Source organism: Protopterus annectens, chromosome 11.part0 (assembly GCF_019279795.1).
Source record: "Protopterus annectens isolate FY-2018-M chromosome 11.part0, PAN1.0, whole genome shotgun sequence".
NCBI classification, from domain to species: Eukaryota; Metazoa; Chordata; order Ceratodontiformes; family Protopteridae; genus Protopterus; species Protopterus annectens.
Window position 1 is genome coordinate 1,369,993,389 of NC_056745.1, and position 23,104 is coordinate 1,370,016,492.

The following is a 23,104-nucleotide window of genomic DNA, read 5'->3' on the forward strand; positions in this document are numbered from 1 at the left end:
ATCAGGATGTAGACAGACCTAGCAAAATACTGATCAGGAATATCTTGGCCCTTAAAAGAATGAGCTGAAAGTGCATAGATAATTACATCAGTAAACAGAGATGAAAAGATTGAAAGACCACCCTAGTGTTGGCATTTCGTATCAAGTACTTTTTATGGAGTGCCACAAGAGAAACTTTTATATCACATAAATGGTAATACAGATAAATGTGTTGTGTAGAATGTGGCATCAGTACCCCCTTACAAGCTAATTTCAGTTTTTGCAGTGTTTAATGTGTGTAAGAAATGGTACAGTATAGCAGAACCTTTTCCTGTTTTGTTTTCATGTATATTTATATATTTTTTTTGTTTTATTATGATACATTCTACCCAGAGTTAGCAATTTCTTTTTTAAACACCTTTATTGAATTATCACTTGTGACATAGACACATTTACATTTATATAAAAGTAATCAAACTGTATTAACAAATTAAAATTAAATATTATGTTTCATGTATATTGCTATATATTATGTAACCTAAGCACCATTCCAAAAATATTCGGTTCCTGCCCCTTTTTTAAAACAAGAAACCTCTTTTTATTAAACTATCACTTACGACAGCACTAAACGATACATTTATATAAATGAAAACAAACCACACCAACACAATCGTAGTTGCAAGCATTTTATATCACAAACCATACTGACACACTCCCAGTTCCAAACATTATATATCACTTATAATTTACCCAATCATTTTCAAACAGGTGGTGCTGCGGTAGCGTTGTCGCCTCACAGTAAGACGTTGTCCTGTTCGATTCTCAGCTAGAGCGTCTTCTGTGTGGAGACATGCATGAATGGGCGTACCTTTATTGAAGGTTGTGCGTCAGGGCCAGCAACTCAGCACGTAAAAATCTACTGCCAATCATTAGCAGACCGGAGTTCCACTGTGGCGACCCCTAACCGGGAAAAGCCAAAAGACACAAGAACATAGCTTATTTAAGTGCCTTCTTTTAAACCTTATTCTTCCCCTGTATTTATTGTTCCCACAATTCCCATGTTTTGCTATGTAATCTGCTCCTACCTTTTTCTAAAGATCTCAATTCCATTTGCTTTATCTTTGTTACTATATGCACTGCTTCTAATATAGTTGGTTTAGATTTTGATTTCCATTTTCTAGAAATTGTTTTTTTGGCAGCCACCATAGTTACAGACAGCAAGGCCTTACCATGTCTAGGTATTTCCGATTCTGTATCATAGCTCAGAAAAATCATCTCCCTCATCACACCAATCTCCCCACCCAGCATATCTGACAGTGCATCCTGCAGGGAATTCTTAAAGTCCGCCAACTCACTGTACTCCCAGAAAATATGTTTCCAATTACCTCTTTCTTCCCGGTCATGCCTCCAACATTTGCAATCTACCTGAGAAAAAAATTCTCTGGAATTTACTTGTGGTGTAAAAATATCTATGTAAACATTTCAAAGCAAAAATCCTAAACCTACTAGATTTTGTTGCATATTTGGGAGACATACATATATCCTCCCATTGTTTCTTTGTGAATTGCTTATCCAGTCTCTCTTCCCAATCCTTTCTAACCTTCTCTGATTGATTCTTATTGTTATCATGTAATATTTTCTTATAGTTGTCATGTAATATTGTATATGCTCTACTAATTATTCCTTTTGTAATGGCAGCTTCTGTTCTAGACTCTACTAAAACTCTACCAGTGCTGGTCTTTCATTTAGGACCCACCTATTTCTTCATATTTGCCTATACTCTGATCTCAATCCTTGATAGGGAAGGCAATCTCTAACCTGCAGTCCAAATACATTTTTGGCATCTTATCATTCTATCATCTTCCCATCTTTAGCTGATTGTTTCCGATACCTTGGTTCCTTTGTAATTTTTCTCCAATAAATTCTACCCCTCGTGATTATTGTCTGTTTCTCTAATTGCAGTCATCCCTATCAGCAGAATCTCCTTTCTCCATTCCCATGTTGGCTTAGTTCTTAGAATACGTTCTGCTGCTTTATGGATATAATGTTCTGTATGGTTATTGTTATTCTCCTTAAAGACCTGTATCCAAAATCCCAGTCTCTGTTTGCTTCATGAGCTTCCCCCCCCTGTTTCAACATCATTCCTTCCCACTTTGAATTATAGTTTTTCCTTGTGCTATGTGCTATGTGCTTAACTGTTAGCTCTGAAATACCCCATTCAAATTGGGTAATCCCAATCCACCCTGTTCTACTGGAAGAATCAGCTTATCCCAGTTGACTCTTGCCATCTTCCCCTCCCAGATAAAGTCCTTTAGCTCTTTATTAATTGATATCCGCAACTCTTCTCTTGTTGATAAAAATATGCTTAACCTGTGTATAGGACTAAAGGGACCAAAACATTTTGACTGCTTGTATCTTACTATCCATATTCATACACAAAGCTTCCATTTTCTCATTTTATTATTATTTTGTTTAGTCTCTTCCCACATATCCTTAGCTGCCACACCAGAATCATTTTTAATCCATACTCCTAAATCCTTCATTTTATCATGTCCCCATAAATAAGGATATTGGTTAACCAATTTGTGTGCAGATACATAATTTACTGCTATTGCATTTGTTTTAGCTTCATTAATTTTGTATCCCAAAAAGATTTGAAACTGTCTCAAAATGTTCCATAGCACTGTAATGTCTCTTTCTGGTTTTGTCAGGTATAAAATAATATCGGCAGATTGAGCCAGCTTTTCTTGACTACCATGCCAATTATATCCTTGAGTTTCTGGGTCCCTTATTTTCTTTGCCAGTGGTTCTAAATATAATGCAAATAACAAAGGGGAAAGAGGACACCACTACCTCTTTCCTCTGCTCAAGCAGAAATCATCAGAAAGGACCCCACCCACTTTAATTTTCGCCTCCAATCCCTCATATATCCTCCTAATCAAACTTATAATTTTTTCAGGAAATGCAAATGCTTCCATTGCCCTGATCAAAGTCCCAGCTTACTCTGTCAAATACTTTCTCTGCATCAAGACCCACCAATAGCAATGGTATTTTCTTACATCCTGCTTCCCTCTGGATCATCATTGTTCTGTTAATGTTGTCAAATGTTTGCCTCCCTTCCACAAAACCACATTGATCCATATCTATCAAGTTTGTCATTACTTTTGTTATTCTTTTAGCCATTATGGACAGGAACACTTTGTAACTGTGGTTTAGTATTGAAATGGGTCTGTATGAAGCTGGATCTGATGGATCCTTACCCTCTTTAGGCATTACAGCTACCACTGCTTTCTTCCAGTATGTTGGTACTTCTCCTCCTCTTAAGATCTCTATCAGTTTTTTCAGGATATAGGATAGTTAACTATACTAAAAAATGGAGAGTGCAAATAGCTATGCTACAGGAGACACACCTGGAAAGACATGAACATGTGAATTTGATAAAGAAAGGTTTTCAGGATGATTATTAAGTGGAATATTTTGGGGGAAAGGAAACGAGGAGTACTTGTATTAGTTGTAAGAAGAGCTCCAATAGTGATAGAAGAGGGGAAAAAGGATAATAATCGAAGATGTATAGTACTGAGGGGCTACTGGCAAGGGTGGAGGATTACAAATGCATGCATTTACATAACACCTAAAACTGCTGTAATGAAGCTTAAGAAAACTCTGGGAGAAATAATCAGCTTTCAGCAAGGAATATTACTTATAGTTGGAGACTGGAATTGGGTTTGCAACAGTGAAGATGTGTCTGTGGGGCCTAGAGGGGAAAATATGACCAAATAGAGTAGATTTATTAAGAATTTTATGAAAATATTTGGCATGGAAGATGTGAATTCAGTACTAGGAGTTCGGAGTGAATTTACACATTATTCTCCAAGATACAAAAACTGGGCTAGGCTAGATAGAATTTATATCTCACTGGAAAAGGTGCATTTAGTTGAATGTCTTGAAATGTAGCCAATAAAATTTTCTGATCATGCGCCAATAATAACTAAAATAAAAATGCAAGGTCATGAAATAAAAATGAGACACTAGCTCTTTCCCACCTATCGGCTGAAAAGATAAGAATTTAAGGAATGGGTTTTGGAATTTATTCAGGATCTACAAGAGAAGATAGAAATTTCTTCTGAAAATATAGCTAGGGAGTGGGATAAAATTAAAGTGGAATTTAAAACTATGTTGGAAATAAAGGAAAGGGAGATATTGTCAAGAATTAACAAGAATTATTTAGAGGGACTGACAAATGTTAGTATCGCAAAATGTGGGAATCTGAAAATAAGAAAAGGAGCAACTGCAGAATGCTAAACAGAAAATAAGGGATTACCTCATTAATATGCACGAGTTTAGAAAGATTGCTCTTAAGCACCTGTTTTTGATAATTCTAGAGCACAAAAACTGTTAGCACGACGACTCAGTCAACAGAAATTTGAAAGGACTCTCAGCAAGCGTAGGGAGCCTATAACAAGGAAGATAACAAGAGTTCCTGTAGAAGGATTAGAAATATTTCGAAAATTTTATGAACGTTTGTATAAAGCAGAGAAATATGGAATTCAAGAAAAGGTACAAATGGAAATGTTTATGGAAGAATTAAATATGCCAAGGTTAGAGGTAGATGAGGCTCAGTTATTAACAGGATAGGAAGAGATGAGATAAAAAAATGGCTTTGTATAACCATTCTCTAGGAAAGTCCCTCGGAATAGCTGATATTCTTGTGGAAGTTTGGAAGCTAGGAGGGAAAAAACTGATATGGAAGGTTTTGTTTAACAGTAGGAGAAGTACCAGCATCCTGAAAGAAGGCGGTGGTAAAGATCCCTTGGATCCAGCTTCATACAGGTCCATTCCAATACTAAACCATGATTAGAAAGTGTTTGTATCTATAATGGCTAAAAGAATGGCAAAAGTGATACCAAAAGTGATAGATATAGATCAGTGTGGCTTTGTGAAGGGAAGGCAAACATTTGATAATATTAGCACAACATTGATGAGCCAGAGGGAAGCAGAATGTAAGAAAATACCACTTTTATTTGTGGGTTTTGATGCAGAGAAAGCATTTGACAGAGTAGACTGGTACATCATGAACAGGGCAATTAAACCATTTGCTTTCCCTGATACAGTTATAAGGTTGATTAGGAGTATGTATGAGGGATTGCAAGTGAAACTTAAAGTGGGTTTGGTCCTCTCTGATACTTCTGCTTGAGCAGAGGAACCAGGCAGAGTTGTCTGCTTTACCCTTTGTTGTTTTCATTATATTAGAAGTGTTGGCAAAGAAAATAAGGGACTCAGAAATGCAAGGATATAATTGGTATGGTAGTCAGGAAAAGCTGGCTCTATTTGCAGATGATATTATTGTATACATGACAAAACCAGAAGGGGACATTACAGTGTTGTGGAACATTTTAAGGCAGCTTCAAATCGTCTCCAGACACAAAATTAATGAAGCTAAAACAAAAACAATAGTGGTAAATTATGTACCCAACACACAGATCGGTCCAGCAATATCCATATTTATTTGGATATGATAACATGAAGTATTTAGAATTATGGATTAAAAATGACACTGTTGTGGCAGCTAAGGATATGTGAGAAGAGACTAAACAGAAGATAATAGAAAAACTGAGAAAAATGGAAACTTTGTTATATGGATATGGATACTAAGATACAAGCATTTAAAATGTTTTTAATCCCTTTAGTCTTATACACAGGTCAGGCATATTTTTATCAACTAGAGGAGAAGCTGTGGATAGGAATTAAATTATCTGGGAAGGGATGTCAGCAAGGGTCAAGTGGGATACGCTGATTCTTCCAATGGAACAGGTGGCCTAGGATTACCCCAATTTGAGGGCTGTATTAGAGCAACACAGTTAAGGTTCTTATACATAGCACAAGCAGAAAAGTATAATTCAAAGTGGAAAGGAATGATGATGATACAGGGGTAGCTGAAGCAATAAGGAGAGACTGGGATTTTAGATACATACTCTTAAGGAAAACAACACAAATCATACAGAGTATTATATTCATAACATAGCAGGGCGTATTCTAAGAAGTAAACCAGCACAATAATGAAGAAAAAAAATTATACCAATAGGAATAATCGAGGCTAGGGATATGGATAATAGACAAGAGGGAGCTGGAATTTATTGGAGAAAACTGGCAAAGGAACCAAGATATTGGGAGCAAATAACTTGAAAGGGAAAGGTAATAGTATGGGAAGAGGCCAAGAATTTATTTAGACTGCAGGTTAGAGATTGCCTTCCCTATCCAGGGTTAATATCGAAGTATAGGCAAATGAGAGAAATAGGGTGTTCTAAATGAAAGACCAGCACTGGTAGAGTTTTTAATCAAATCTAGAATAAAAATTGGTATTAACAAAAGAATAATTAGTAGAGCATATAAAATATTACATGATAATTACTGGAATCAATCAGAGGAGTATAGCAAGGATTGGGAAGAGAGACTGGATGCGCAATTCAGAAATAAACAATGGGGGATGTATGTATACCTCCCAACTATGCAATAAAGTCTAGAAGATTTAGGATCTTTGTCTGGAAGTGTTTACATAGGTATTTTTATATCCCAAGTAGTAGACTCCAAAGAAGTTTTCCTCAGGTGGATAGCAAATGTTGGAGGTGTGACTGGAAAGAAAGAGGTGGCTAGGAACATAATGAGCTGGCAGACTTTAGAGATTCCCTGTGAACTGCTCAGTCAGAGATGCTGGGTGAGTGGATTGGATTGACAGTGTAGATGGATTTGTTTTGAGCTGTGATACAGAATCAGAATTGCCTAGACATAGTAAAGCCTTGTTGAGTCTAACTATGGTGGCTGCCGAAAAAAGCAATTACTAGAAAATGGAAATCAACTTCTAGACCAACTTTACTAGAAGTAGTGAATATAGTAACACAGATAAAACAACTGGAATTGGGATCTTTAGAAAAGGGATGGAGCAATCTGCATAGAAAAAATGGGAATTGTGGGAACAATATATGCTGAGAAGGAATGAGGTTTAAGAAGTAGGATTTGAATGAGCCATATAATACTTAACTGACCATAACTGGATAAATTATATGTGATGTATAGTGTTGTCAACTACAGTTGTTTCAGTTGTGTCTGTGATGTATAATATTTGCAAGTAAAGTCATGTCACTGTTGTGTTTTCATTTATGTAAATGTAAGACTATGTCATTTGTGATAATTTAATAAAGATGTTTATTGAAAAAAAAAACTTCTGACGTGACAAACTCCTCTCAAGATAATTTGCAGGTTCCGCTGCTTAATGGTAGTAGTCTAAACAGGAAATTGCTCTCCCTGGAAGCACTCCTCACCTTGGAAGATATTGATGTCTGTGTAGTCACCGAGACGTGGTTCAGAGCCGTGGAGAGCACCTGGCTGTGCAGGGTTTTAATGCTTTCCACATGTTCAGACCTCAAAAAATGAGCATGAAAAGACCAAAGGTGGGTGTCCATCATCATTAAAACCAAGTACACATTGAGAATGGCCAGACTGTATGACTCTCTCAAACTACTCCATGTCCAATTAACTATAGGCAATCTACCTTACTACATCATCGCTAGCTATAGGTCCCCACCATGACCCAAGAAAAGCGCACCACATATCTGTAGTTACTGGAGTCACTCCCTTTATAGCCAAATACCTTCATCATTGATGATTTCAGCTATCCTTCCAACGACTGGGAATCATACATGATCACAAACATGCTTACCCAGAGGTTCATGGACTTTGTCAATACAAATGCTCTGGAACAGATAGCACCCCCACAAGGGGCTTAAATGTCCTAGACATAGTACTCACCAACATGGGGGATCACTACACTTCCCCCTGTTTGATGCCCTCCCTGGTAAGATCAGACCATACATTAGTCTCGTTTGATGTAACTATTGGGCCTGACTCCCCTTCAGGAACAAACAAACAAAAAAAAAAAACCTAAAAAAAATTTTGAAATCAAACTGCAGCCTACTAAGCGGTAGTATAAAAAAGTTTCAAACCCCCCACAATCACTGCCCTGTATAAACACCTAAGCAACTGTATAGACTCTGCTCTACCTGACCAGATCAAAACCAGGTCTTCCCAAAAACCCAAGCCACCATGGTGGAGGTCAAGTTTAAACAGGTTATATAAGAAGAGGAAGAAACTGATTTCTAAGAACAAGAGGAGAGAAAACATTCCCTCCACAGCTTAAACAAGCAAATCAGAAATCTTGTCAAGTCCTCCAAAGCTAATTACAAAGCTAAAATAGCATCCTTAGCTAAGGATAATCATAAGGCATTCTTTAACCATAAGAAATTACACCCACCAGGGCAGATTCGAATAAAGGACATAAAAGGCACCACAAAGTCCAGTAATTGTCTCACGGAAGGCAAATTCACCAAAGGATTTTAATAAACACGCTACCAGGTACAGACTAAGCACAAAAAAAAAAAATGCTTTCGGCAAACAAAACTTTTTTTTGCCGAAAGCATTTTTTTGTGCTTAGTCTGTACCTGGTAGCGTGTTTATTAAAATCCTTTGGTGAATTTGCCTTCCGTGAGACAATTACTGGACTTTGTGGTGCCTTTTATGTCCTTCATTCTTTAACCATGTCTGAAATCTAAAAAGGAATGCCCAACTATGTGCGAAATTGCTAGTACAACTTAAAATATACTGGAGGAAATTGTCGACCTGCTAGCTGACAGATTTGGTGCAAATTTCACCTCCCTGTTCCACCAGCTATACCCCAAAGCATACTTGACACTATTCCTCAGCCTGTTATCTCTAGAGAACAGATCATATCTGCACTCTCCAAGGCCAAAAACACTTCTTCAATGGGACCAGATAACATCCCAAGTTGCTTACTAAACTATCTATAATGAGACCTAGCAGACCCACTTGGTGCCTTCTTTAACCACAGCCTGAGAACTGGCTATGTTCCAAAAGATTGGAGAATAGCAACATTAATCCCTTTGCACAAAGAGAAGCCATCAACTGACCCTGGTAACACCCATAAGTCTAACCAATCTCCTCTACAAAGCCATGGAAAGAATTATGACAGATCGTATCAACAAGGACATAGGTGACTTTCAAACTCTAGATCTAACCCAGTTTGGCTTTTTTAAAGGTAGATCATGCTTGTTAAACTTGGCAGACTTCTTCAAGAAAGTCTCAAAAGCCCTGGATGAGAGAAAGATAGTGCAGGCCACCTACCTTGACCTAGCCAAGGCCTTTGACACAATCCCCAACTGAGGTATTATAGAGAAACTCTCCCAGCTGGGGATTAACCCTTACGTCAGTAGATAAGTACCTGATTAACTTACCAACAGAGCACATGCTGTCAAAGTTGGTGACTCCACCTCTAGCAGCAGACCAGTCACTAGTGATATACCACAAGGATCTGTGCTGGGCCCTTTACTGTATGGAGTCTATTTTTCGGAAGTCCAGGCAAACATAGACAGTCTTTGGCTAACCACGTTCACTGATGATTGCAAATTGGGTGCAATCACTGAGTCCTCCATTGATGTTGACATACTGCAGAAGGGGCTAACGCGGGCCAATGATTGGTGCCATAGCCACAGATTAAAACTAAACACAAAAAATGCATTATTATTCCTTTTGGAAAAGCAGAATTCCTTGCTAATTACAATATTTACAGCAACCCCTTTAATTTAAACTTAGTGGTACGAGATTTGGGTACACAAGTCATTAGCAGTTTGAACTTTTACCACCAAGTTTTCTCAGTGGTGAGAAAAGCCTTCTACGTTGCACATCTCAAAAGTAAGGGTATCACATCCAGGTCTAAGGATGGTATAACTCCACTGTACTCGACCATCATCAGACCATTAAATGAATGCAATGCTCCCTTTTGCATGTATATCACCAAACACCTGAGAGACCCCAGAGGTTTATCACCAAGAAAATACATGGTCTACAAACCATGACGTAGTGAACAGACTAAAAGCTCTGTCAATGTACTCTGTATCCTATAGGCTGCTGAGAGGTGACTTGTGCCTTTCATAACGGAGTAGCCTTTGACCCTGCCCTAATGGAAATGCTGCACATCAGCAAATCAAATGGCACAAGAGTTGCTCACTCTTGGGATCATATCTTTGTCTGTGACATAAACAGAACGTGCTGGAGAGACAGCTGCATCTTCCAGAGACCGCTGCTCCTCTGGAATAAACTCCCAATTCACATAAAGCAGAGCTGTTTCCTGACCCTATTCAAATACAACCTTCTCAAGGAATCAAAAGGGAGGAAAGGTATCATCTTTAGAGAATCACAGCAGTCTTCCCAGGATGCTCTTTCTGAGGGTTCCTCCCACAGTGAGGTGGGCCATAATAGGTGCTACCCACGGGGGTTCACAAAATCAGGGCCTCCATGAAACTTTCCTCCAGTGAACCATTCCAGCGATCCTGAAGGGTTGCCAGACTGTCCTGCTTTAGAAGTGGTCGGAGATTGCTTGGCTCTTCACCCAGATGCTCCTCCAGATGCTTGGGTGACTATCACCTTGGATGAGTAAGTGCTAAGAGTTATATCTACAGGCCATACCATTCCCTTTTTAGAAATTCCAAGTTTGAGTCACAAATATCTCCCAGAAGTTCACCCTGTCAGAGACAGCAGGCAGCCATAGAAATTTAGAAGCTCCTGGCAAATTGAGTCATCCAAGAATTCCCACCAGATCAACAAGGATCCAGGGTCTACTGAAGGGGGTTTTTTTTGCCAAAAAAGAATAAAGACCTCAGGTCTATTTTGGACTTGTACAAACTGAATCCCTTCATGAAACAGACCAAGTTCAGGGTGGTCACAGTGCACATACCTCTCAGTTGTACCAAATTCCTCACAATTTACCAGTTTTGAGGGCAAAATAATGGGGTGTCATGAATTCCCGAGTGGCCCCCTTCAATTCACAATTTCTTTTTTTATTTTATTTACAGTTTTAAAGTACGGCTGATATCATGTCATTGCCAGCGTATCTGGTAGTCATCAATGTGCAGGAGCATGCTGCATTGAGGAAGAAACTGCAATTACATTTCTGTAATTCAGATTTGTACACTGTTAAATTCCCATAAAAAACATATTCTACTGCCTATAAGAATGTCTCAGGGTGGTGTGTAAACATCATGGGAAAGCTTAAGGAGGGGCTGTTATAAATAATGTGGGTGGGATTAATTCCAGCTTCAAAGAAAATTTGAGTTGTGAGCTTTCTGTAACTGCAAGTGATAAGCCAACAAAACCCTTTTAGATTGTATTGTGGGTTGTTTGAGTAAGGTTGGATAGTTGTGGTCTGTTGTACTGTCTTGAATATATCAGTCATGGCTCAAAATGGCTGGCAATGTTGAGAGCACTGTCTCTGGAGTTGTTTCCTATTGCTCCTGATGATACATGTGAGGCACTTTGTAATTTCTGCTTTAGAAACTGGTTAATTTTTGGTCACCAAGCATTGAAGCATGATGTTGTGGGTTAGTTTATTCTGCTGCTCTGAGGTTTGTTTTTGGTGAATACAGGCCTTTAGACTAGTAGTTGCTGTTGATCTGCATGGGCAAGGCAATAAAAACTGGGTACATTTTCTTACAACTTCATTTTCATAGGAAGGTATACGGCATTTAGGTAAATACTGCTGCACCCAAACTGATGCAGTAGTCAATTGGGGTACATCAGTTTATTTTGCTGAAGATAACACTATAGAAACATTTAGGATTTATAATCATGACTATGGTTTTATCTTTAGTCGCGCCTCTCATCTGCTTCTGATTTCTGGCTTAAATTTGTGCACTGTTCCTCCTATTCCCTGTCAATTTTAGGAGAAAATGTGTTGAATTATGCTTAATAAGCAAAGACAATAATTAGAGTTATATTTCTTTTAGTTCAGACAGTGCATGTTAATTCACATTCTGCTATTCTGCCATTTTCTCAAGTTATTAGTACTAAGGATTAAGTAACCATGATCGCCCTAATTCTGAGGTAAGAGGTTGAGAGTTATTATGCCTTTAGTCCTTTTAGAGGAATCACAGGGAAGCATGTGTGTTTTTCGTGTATATTGTTCTGCTAAGTGCAGGATGCCTGAAAGGAAAGTGAGAAGGGTAGCATTAGTAGCATATCAGAGAGATCTTTGAGGATACAGTCTTAAAAATGTGATAATACTGGGAAACGGTGTACAGTTTGCATCCAGGATTCACGGTTCTTGGGTTTATCTCTACCATGCCTCTCAAGTGTACTTCATTATGAGGAACATTCCTCATTTTTGAGTCTAAAAGACCATGATGTTATGTGATCCTATCTCGCCTACATTCTGACTGATGGGTTCGGAGCCGATCCCTCGGCTCCGACTCGGCACACTTATGCCAAAGAGCGAAGTCTCTTATTGGCTGAGCTTACTATATCCCAGGATGCACCACTACCAGTCCCCCAGATCTCGTTTGCTGCTAACTAGCAAAGACGTGGTCTCGAGCTGGCTGAGCTAAGTAGTGTTTTTCACTAACTTTTTCTGTCAGAAATTTTCTATTTCTATAACAAAAAGCTGTTTTAACAGCTATTCCGTACTTTTTGTGTGCGACTGGTATTTTTTGTGAAAAAATTTGTGTGTGATTGTGTGTTTGTTCTGACTAGAGGCCCCCTTGATTTGAAGGGCCTTTCCCTGTCAGTCAATTTCTTTTCAAATCCTTAGGGGTTCTAGGATCCCCTTTAGTTATTTTTTCTGTAGTTGTCGGACTGTCAACCTTAATCGGTAACCGTAAGCTAATCATTGTAGTGACAGTCAATTAAAAAAAAAAAAAAAAAAACAAAAAAAAAAAACAAAACAGTGTGTTTTTTTCTGTGATACAGTTACTGAATTTGTTGCTATAATGTCTCAGGCTCCTAGGCCTTCGGGCTTTAAGAAGTGCACTAAGTGCAGTTTTAAAATGTCTATCACAGATGACCACTCTCTCTGTGTATATTGTTTGGGCGCCAAACATTTGCAGGAGTCCTGCAGCGTGTGTCACGCGTTTTCCTCGAGGGTCCTCCAAGAGAGGAAAAATAAACTTATTTTGAAAGGCCTTATAAAACCCTCTTTTGAAGAAGCATTAGCGTCCTCTCCTTCTCCTGCTAAAAGGCCGCCGGCTCACCAGTCCGTCGGACCCGACCACCAAAAGACATAGGCAGGCTTCTCCTTCGCTCCACGGACTTCGGAGCCGAGGGCGAACGGTCTGCCTCTATGCATCCTGTCTCGACTCATCTCGCTACGGAGCCGATGGCTGGGGCATCGAGGCGGTCACCTTCATCGGCTCCACTGATCTCGGAGCCGATGAAGGTTGTCCGCCAGACACTTCCTCCTCGGCGCCAAGTCCTCTTCGCACCGATGGAAATTGGTTTGTGCACTCCTTCGGCGCCGATAGTTATCGAGTCGCCGAGCCGGTCCCCTAGTCCCTTGGAGCCGTTGGAGACCTACCGAACCCGCTCGGTCTCCTCCAGGTCAACGAGGATGTCAGATTCGGACATAGACAGGGTGCTCCAAAGACTTTTCCAGTCCCCAGTCTTTCAAAAATTTGTTTTGGCTCCAACCCAATTGGCTTCGAGCCGATAGCCCACTCCATTGCCATTCCTCCTCCGACCGCTTCGGCTCCGGAGCAGGTGCTGATGGAGCCAGTGGAGATCCTAGGGTCGGCTCCGACCCTTACTCCAACCCGGCCTTCGGGTCCGAGTTTAGCACGGACTTCTTCGGCCGGACCCGGGGTGACGTTGGGACCTATGCTGTCGGTTCCGAGCCTCCCTCTCGGTGCTTCGCGGGACTTCCATCTGCTATCATGGCTCGGGACCGGACACTCCCAGGATTCTGGGGTCCGGCTTTCAGAGCTATGAGGAGTGCCTTGGCCAAGTCTTCTTGGCCATCTCACGGCTTTACCGGCACCTTCCTGGGCATGGAGACTGGGTCTTTGGCAGTTCCCCTGTCTCTAGGCAGCGGAGCCCTGGGCCTGAGGTTACCCCACTGGGGTTCCCTCCTCCTGAGGGTTCTTCGGAGTTGTCTTCGGAGAGCCCCAAGGAAGAGATTGTGCAAGAGGAAGCACGTGGACTCCCACGAGTCTCTTACATCGGACACAGATCTTGATGATGCGGAGGGGTCCCCAAAGTCGCCTCGGATGATGTCTCATTTGCAGACATTCTAGAAATCCTTAACAACGAGGCGGCTGGAATTCCAAACCCCCTCCGCTGATGAGTCAGTGTTTCTCAAGGCCTTCGGGCTCAGCCCTCCGCCTCCTGGGTGTCTCCGCCTTCGACGAGCTCCTGGATTTGGTTTGTCGGAGGGTGGGAACATCCAGATACTGTGGAACCAGTGCCTTCTCGCCCTAACAAATTTTTGTCTGCCCCACCGAGAAGGAGTTCTTGACGAAGGCGTGGCTGTAGATGCCATGGTGGTGGCATCTGCTACCCAGCAGGACGTGGCAGAGGCTTCAACGTCCGTCCATCCTCCTAATAAGGAGTCTAGGAGCATGGACCGCACGGGAAGCGCACTTTGACTTCAGCGGCCTTTACTCTGAGGTCCCTGAATTATTTGGCACATTTCACCAGACTACAGAGGGATCTGGTCAAGGAGCTCTCAGACTCCCTCTCAGGTAACCTACCTGAGCAGCTAGCCCAGTCGGTTAGCTCTCAGTTGGCTATCCTTACCTCGATTTCTAACTCGTCCATGAGGCTCATTTCAAATGCGGCAGAGGGGCAGGCACAGGCGTGGCTCTATGGAGACAAGCCTGGCTGCTTGTGTCATTTCGCGGAGGCCTTCAAGTCTTCCTTTGCCGACGCTCCCTTTGATGGGTCCTCTTTGTTTGGACCCAAGGTAAAGACACTCTTACCCGCTGTGAGCAGGAGGGAAAGACTTTATCTGCCGTGGGAGCACGTTATTCCACTCCCTTCGGCCTTATCCCAAGGCTAAAGAGGAGGGAAGATGTGGTTCCAAATCACAGAAATTCTTTCCCCAACAGCAGGAAGATTCCCTTCCAGAGGCAGAAGACGGGAAATTATTCTGGGAGACGCCGTCCCAGAGGCGGCAGAGGCCCCGCAACACTGGAGACCATGAGTCCTTTTGTGGCTCTTCAGCCTCCCACACTCCATGAGGGATTGCCCGGCTGTGCTGCTCCGGAGCCAGTCGGGTGCCGTTTTGCCAAGCACCTAAAAGCCTGGGAATCTATTACTCAGGACAGTTGGGTGCTTCATATTATTGCCGGAGGTTACACCATTCCCTTCACACACTCACCCCCACCGTCCAAAAAAATCCCGGACCCTCCACCCAGTCAAAGGGAAATTGCAGCTGTAGAAGCTTCAAAGCTGCTAGAAAAAGGAGTCATCCAACTGGTCCCCACAGACCAGATCGGATCCGGAAACTACTCAAGGTTCTTTTTAGTGCCAAAAAAGACAGGGGACCTGAGACCCATTTTGGATCTCAGCAAACTAAACCAGTCCGTCATGAAGTCCAAATTCCGAATGGTCACTTTACAATCCATTCTCCCATTGTTGGAGAAAGATGTTTGGATGTGCTCCATAGATCTCAAGGACGCCTATTATCACATACCGATACATCAGGCGTCCAGGAGGCATCTGCGCTTCAGCCTGGGAGACAGTCATTTCCAATTTTGTGCTCTGCCCTTTGGTCTCACCACACCCCCCAGGGTGTTCACCAAGTGTTTGGCAGTAGTGACTGCTCACCTGAGGAGTCTCGGATTCCAAGTGTTTCCCTATCTGGACGACTGGCTCCTGACTGCCACCACCAGGCATCTACTACTAGAGAACTTACAAGCCACCATCTCCCTGGGTGCTTCCCTGGGAATTACATTCAACTGGTCAAAGTCTGTCTTGCTGCCTTCTCAGCACATAAGATTCATAGGAGCAGACATAGACTCAAAATTGATGCGAATCTTCCTTCCTACCGAAAGGATACAAACATTACAAGGTCAAGTCTGAGCCCTGCTTCTAAGATCCAAAGCCCCAGCCAGGTTGGTCCTGCAACTTTTAGGTTCAATGTCTGCCACGGTTCTCCTAGTTCCTCTGGCAAGATTGCACATGAGAATTCTTCAGTGGCTGTTATCGACACAATGGTCCTTTCAGGATCTCTCCCTCAATCATCACATACTGATTACAGAAACGTGCAAACGGGACCTCCGCTGGTGGCTTCTGCCATCCAATCTGAATCAGGGAAGACCTTTTGTTATGCCCCCTCCGGTAGCCACCTTGACGACGGATGCCTCCCAGACGGGGTGGGGGGGGCATTGTGATCTTGGCTTCCAAACGAAACCTTTCTCCATATCAATGTGTTGGAAATGAGGGCTGTACTTCTGTCCCTACAAGCCCTCCACAACTTTCTCCCTCAAGGCATTATCGCTATCCACACAGACAACATGTCGGTGGTCTGGTATCTAAACAAACAAGGAGGGACCAGATCTTACCCCCTTTGCAGAGAGGCCATGAGGGTGTGGGAATGGGCAGTGGCTACCAACCGCTTCCTGGTAGCGACCCACATTCCAGGAAAATCCAATGTATTGGCAGACAGACTGAGCAGGACTATTCTTTCTCCTCACGAGTGGGCCCTGAACGAAGCTGTAGCAGCTCAGATTTTCAAAGATGGGGATTCCGTGCTGCGACCTGTTTGCAACACCACAAAACACGAAGTGCAAGGTTCTTTCCTTGACCCAGCGTCAAGGGGAAGCAGCTACGGATGCTCTAGTCCAACCTTGGCCAACAGGACTGCTTTACGCTTTCCTCCGGTTCCACTCCTTCCCAAAGTCATCCAGAAAGCTTCCCAATTGGGGTCCACAATGATTCTAATTGCTCGTAATGGCCTCGTCAGGTATGGTTCCCCTACCTACAGAAATATGCTCTGGACGGTCCCTGGTTTTGGATCTAACTCGGACCTTCTGATTCATCAGTCGGGACAACAGCACCAGTCCCTTCACACTTTGAAATTAGCAGCTTGGCTCCTCCACTTCCGACTTTAGTCAGAAATCACACCTTGGACCCTGAAGTTATTCACATTTTATCTTCAGCCCACAAACCCACCACTAAGAAATTGTATCACAGTAAGTGGAAGAGGTTTGCTATCTGGGCTCAACTCAGAGGCTTAGACCCTATTACTGCCCCGATACCAGAGGTCTTGAAATTTTTAACATCCTTGTTTAATCAAGGATCTTCAGTCTCTACTATTAAGGTCCAACTAGCAGCTATCTCCAAATTTCACGAATCCATAGACCCACCGTTGATGAGTAGCAGATTATGTAAAACTTTCATGAAAGGTGCTGTGCTTTTAAGACCCCCGGTTTTTCATCCTGCGCCTCCGTGGGATCTTGATTTGGTACTTAGTGCCTTAACATCTTCCCCCTTTGAACCGGCTGCTACATGTGAGTTGAAATATCTGTCTTGGAAAACTGCCTTCTTAATTGCAATTACCTCTGCAAGAAGAGTTTCAGAACTTCAAGCCCTATCTATCAAACCACCGTACTTGATTTTTCACAAGGATAGAGTATCACTTAGGCCTAATCCATCTTTTGTTCCAAAAGTTTGTTCTAATCTCTGTCTACAACAATCTCTAGAGTTACCAGTTTTCTTTCCAAAATTTTCAAACAAAGCGGAATACACCTTGCATAAGTTGGATGTTCACAGGCAATTGCGCTTCTATCTAGACAGGACTCAACGGATTCGAAAAACAGACCAATTGTTTGTGTCCTTTTCAGATAATAAACTGGGTAAAACCATCACTAAAGCTACTATTGCCAAATGGATTAGAGATTGCATAACTCAGGCTTATTCCTCTTCAAATAAGCAACTTACAACATCTGTCAAAGCTCACTCTACTAGAGCTATGGCTACCTCTATTGCATTTCATTCCAAGCTCGCTATTTCTGAGATTTGTGCTGCGGCTACTTGGTCCAACCCGCACACTTTCATTTCCCACTATAAATTGGATGTGGCATCTAAAGGGCGAGCATCATTTGGTTCCACGGTACTCAGGAGTGTTTTCCAGTGAGCCACCCAGGATTCAGGTGCTAGGACGCTGTCCCATCAGTCAGAATGTAGGCGAGATAGGATCACATAACATCTTTTAGTTATGTACTCACCATAACTTCAGATGTTTGGGATCCATCTCCCTCCTTCCCCCTGCCTTGGAGATCAGAAGAGATTGAACGGTTTGAGTTCTACTGTTTTTATCTTGTTTCATCTGACGATGTTATATAAGCAGTGCGTGCGTGTGTGCATGTATGCGGACAAACTAGATCTGGGGGACTGGTAGTGGTGCATCCTGGGATATAGTAAGCTCAGCCAATAAGAGACTTCGCTCTTTGGCATAAGTCGGAGCCGAGGGATCGGCTCCGAACCCATCAGTCAGAATGTAGGCGAGATGGATCCCAAACATCTGAAGTTATGGTGAGTACATAACTAAAAGTTTCTCAAAGTTCCACATGGAAAGGGTCTGCCACACCCTTTAGTGATGAGAATTTTTGTTTTAACTAATGTACATTGTAAATGGTACTGAATCATATTAAATCATCCAAATAAAGTTTTGTAAGTATAAAGTATCGCATTTTAACCATCCTGTGAGCTTCCTAGTTGAAGTTGCTACTAAGCTGTTAGTAAAGGTGTTCCACATTTTGTCCATTTGTGCCATATTATGAGATGGTAGTGTTCAACATTTTGGAGATGGGAGGTTGACAGCTAATGTACAATAATTTATATGTTGATGCATTATTGCATTCATTCAGACATTTTTAGTCTAGCTAGACTTCACAAAGGGTAGTCGTAAGAGTGAATCTGCGGTGAAGTGTCAATATGGAATGAAAGTTTGTGACAGTTATGTCTACACTGACTCTGAATCATTCCATACAAAATGTTCTTATAACCTTTATTAAAAAATGGTTAGAATTTTTTTAGCAAATATTAGAATCTGTACTCCATTGCAGGAAAATAATAGTCTGTTGGTATTGGTATGTGTGTTTTTAAGCAGTAATGTTAATGTTTAGAAATTACAGTATTCCACTTTTTAAGGTGCTGAATCTTGAATTTAGCAGCCAGTTGGAAAAACTCTCTCTTTCTCGTCCATTTCATGTCATTTAGCATATCGGGCAACAATTGCTCTCCAGCACTTTTGTTTCTGTAGTGGTTACAATTTTTATGGGGTTGGGTTGCTAGCTGGGTGCCCAACCCTCCATGGGAGAGAACACCACACACTTGCACATACACTCATACCTAGGGCCATATTACAAGAGGTGGGCTATACAATACAAACCAAAGAGCAGCCTGCCTTCCATGCAAAGGCAGGCAGGCTGTACAGTGTAAACCAAAGAACAGTGGATTAATGAAAGTAGCCAACTTCTATTGCTTATCTTTAGAATATAGAAAGAAATTGGAGTACCCAGAGAAAACCCACATAGATGCAAGAGAGACATACAGACTGCACCCTGCTACATCCAGAGACCAGAAAACAGCAGTATTTAACACTGTACCTTGTGCCACTGCACTAATGATGGTGGCAGTTTATTTTTATAAAAGGAAATTGCATTTTAGTTTTACACAAGTTCAAAGTTTGATACAAGCTCAAATGTTAATATAAGTAGAACACTATTGTTCTGGTTATATTTTGTCTTTATTATTTTGTCTGTTCTTCTATTTGTGTTTGAATGTTGGTATCCCACAATTTCATTTGGGTGAGCAGGGCTACATAATTATGTATGAACATTTTATGTTAATCAGTGTCCAAATCTGGCCAGTTTTACGGGACTTTGTCCACATTTTTGATGTTTCCAGGTTGAGAAGTATGATGGTGCAGTCCATTCTGCCTCTGTTGAGGAAGTATAGTTGGATTTGCTCGATAGACCTCAAGGATGCCTACCGTCATATCAAGACAGAGAGAAGTTCCAGGAGGTTCTTGTGCTTCCGGTTGAGGACCGATCATTATCAGTTCAGAGCTTTGCCATTTGGTCTCATCACCACCTCCCTGGATGTTTACCAAGTGTATGGCAGTGGTGGCAGCCTGGCTCCAGCTACAGGAATTTAAAGGTTTTTCCTTACTTGGAAGATTGGCTTTTTAACGCCTCCACGAGAGCTTATCTAGTTCGGCTTGGGACACCGTACTGCAGTTGTGCGACCATTTGGGGATAATTGCCAGTCATCAAAAGTAGTCTTCTACCTGTCCAGACATTGGAGTTCATAGGCTGTCACTTGGATACTGTTTCCAAAATTGCGAAGCTCCCAAGCTCCAAAGTAATTGGTCTTCGATCCCAGGCAATGTTGCTACTCATACTTGTAAAACCTCCAGCTCATGAGGTTTTAAAACTCTTGGGTCATATGGCAGCTTCAGTAGGATTGGTCCCCTTAGCAAAGTTTCACATGAGGGTTCTACAATGGACTTGCAGTGTAATGGCTCTATTTGACTTATGCAGTGGACTTTCTTGTCAGATTGATAAAGGTTTGTCACAATTAGGTTTGGTGGTGGTTACAGTCACCCTTAGTAACTAATGGGAGATTGTTCATTCTTCCTAATCTTTTGCCATGGTCACAATGGACAACTCCTTTCTTGGGGGGCATTTCAATGGGTGGATGGATCAGGGGTTCTGGTCTTCTGTGGAGGCCAACATTCACATCAGTATTCTGGAGAAGAGGGTTGTCCTTGCATTGCAGGCTTTTTGGAATGTCTTCCCCAGCAGTGTGATTTTGATCCAAGCAGACAATATGTCTGTTGTCTGGTATCCGATCAAACCAGGGGGCACACACTTCCTTATTCTGTTTGCTGAGAGGCCATGAACATTTGGCAATGGGCAATCTTGTCTCAACAGTTTCCGATTGCAATGCACATCCAGGAGAGGTCCAACATTCTGGCCAATAGTTTGAGCAGAAATATTCTTCTTCCTCGTGTGTGGTCTCTGAATCCAAGAGTGGCAGCTCATACATTTCAGTGCTGGGGCACTCTGTTTTATGACCTTTTTGCTTCCCCCTCCAACACCAAATACAACCACTATTATGCTTTACTCCCTCCTCAGAGGCAGTCACCCAGAGATGCTCTTCTGTATGCTTGGCCTCCAGTTCTCTTGTACAGTTATCTTCCTGTTCCCCTGATAATCAAGTTTCTTCAGAAGGCAGCCCATTGCAGAGTGACAGTGATCCTTATAGCTCCATTCTGTCCTTGTCAGATGTGGTCCCCTTTTCTATATGGCCTGTTCTGAGATACCCCCTTTGGTTCTGGATCCCACTCCAGTCCTCATTACTCATCCAGTAGGTCTGGATCCTCAGTCCTCACAACCTGCAGTCCTTCACGTTAACTACGTCAGATAGTGTTATGCATATTTTGTCCTCATCCTGAAAGCTATCTACTAGGAAAATGTACTCAAGTAAATGGAAGCACTTTGTGATATGGGAGGATTCTCAAGGGTGGGATCCTTTTTCTGTCCCCTTAGAGTCGGTTTTAGATTTTCTTGCCAAGCTGTTTAATTCAGGCTCCAGTTTTTCTACAATTAAGGTAAAATTGGCATCTGTATCTAATTTTCATGTTGCCAAGGATAATGTTCTCTTTGCTGCTCTGTACATTTCCAAGGTGTTTCTCAAAGGCATATTTCTTTTGTGCACCCCCTCCCCATTTGTGATCCCATTCCTCCTTGGGATTTACCTTTCACGTTACAAGTCTTTGAAGGGTCCTCCTTTTGAACCTTCTGCTTCGTCAAACCTAAAGTTGTTGTCTTGGAAGTCCGTGTTACTGGTGGCTGTTACCTTCACCAGGAGAGTTTCTAAGCTACTAGCTTTGGATACTACTCCTCCTTATTTGGTGTGCCACAAAGATAAGGTCTCCCTTTGTCTGAACCTTTTGTATCCTTAAGGTAGCCACTGAGAGCAATTTGAATAGGTCTGTTCACCTTCCTATATTATTTTTCTAATTTTTTGATTGAACAAGAGCAAATACTTGCTATGTTGTTTGGATGTACATAGACAGTTGTAATTTTATTTGGATAGGACAAAATCCTTTAGAAAATCCAATCAGCTGTTTGTTTCCTTTTGAAAATCCAGAATGGGTATACCTGTATCTAAAGTGACATTATCCAGGTGGCTGTCAGACTGTATTTCCTTTGCTTACCCCTTGATAGATAAGATTTTGCATGGTAAACCTAAAGTTCAGTCTGCTACAGCCATGGCCTCTTCTATGGATTTCTTTTCTAGAGCTCTCTTAGATGATGGTTGTGCAGCAGTTACTTGGGTGGGATATTCATTTGAGGTCCAGGGCTTCTTTTGGCTCAACTGTGTTTCAGAATATCCTTCTGTGGATCCTCCCAGTGGTTTCTGTATGGCTGGGGACTCTGTCCCATAGGTTGAAGACAGAGCAGACAACATCAGATATGAAAGTTATGTACTTACCATAACAATAGGTCTGTGTTGTCTGGCTCCATCTAGTTCAACACCTCCTGCTGCCCGTACCTTTGTGGCAAGTCTTTTTGCCAAAGGTGAACGAATGGGAAAGGTTCAGTTATTCCCTTTTTCTTTGGAGTCCCTTGTCCTCCTTCTTTATGTGGGAAATATAATTTGGAGTTGGAATGAGAAGGGGCAAACTCAGTCTGAGGTATCCTTTAGAGAGTGGGAGATTATGGGTAGGGAAGGTGAAGTCCTGTGAGTTGAACTCTCTTGAATTTGGCCAGCATTGGATCCAAGTCAGATCTTATAACCCACAGGCTGGACCAAATGGGGACAGACAACATGGATTTATCATTATGGTAAGTACATAACTTTTGTATATTTCAGATAATCACTGGAGGGAACTATGGCTGGGATTCACAAACCTTTGTTGTAAGTGAATTTGCACGACTAGCATTGATGCACTGGGTTAAGTGAGGAGCAGTATAGCTGTGCATGGCATATACTAATGGCAGTATAATGACATGGTGATTAGTGAGGAGTCTTATTACAATGAGCTTCTAATCTTTGCAAAGTGTAAGTGAATTTGCACGACTAGCATTGATGCACTGGGTTAAGTGAGGAGCAGTATAGCTGTGCATGGCATATACTAATGGCAGTATAATGACATGGTGATTAGTGAGGAGTCTTATTACAATGAGCTTCTAATCTTTGCAAATGATGTAAATCAAAGTGGCGGAATGCTTCACAAATGTATAAACAGTGTACTTCAGAGATGCACACTCCATAG

The 23,104-nt window shown here is 41.8% G+C and overlaps 1 protein-coding gene across 2 annotated transcripts in view; it reads left to right on the plus strand.

Annotated features, from left to right (window-relative positions):
• Positions 1 to 23,104, plus strand: part of LRGUK (leucine rich repeats and guanylate kinase domain containing) — a 1,953,320-nt gene that overhangs the window by 20,557 nt on the left and 1,909,659 nt on the right. The window lies entirely within an intron of this gene.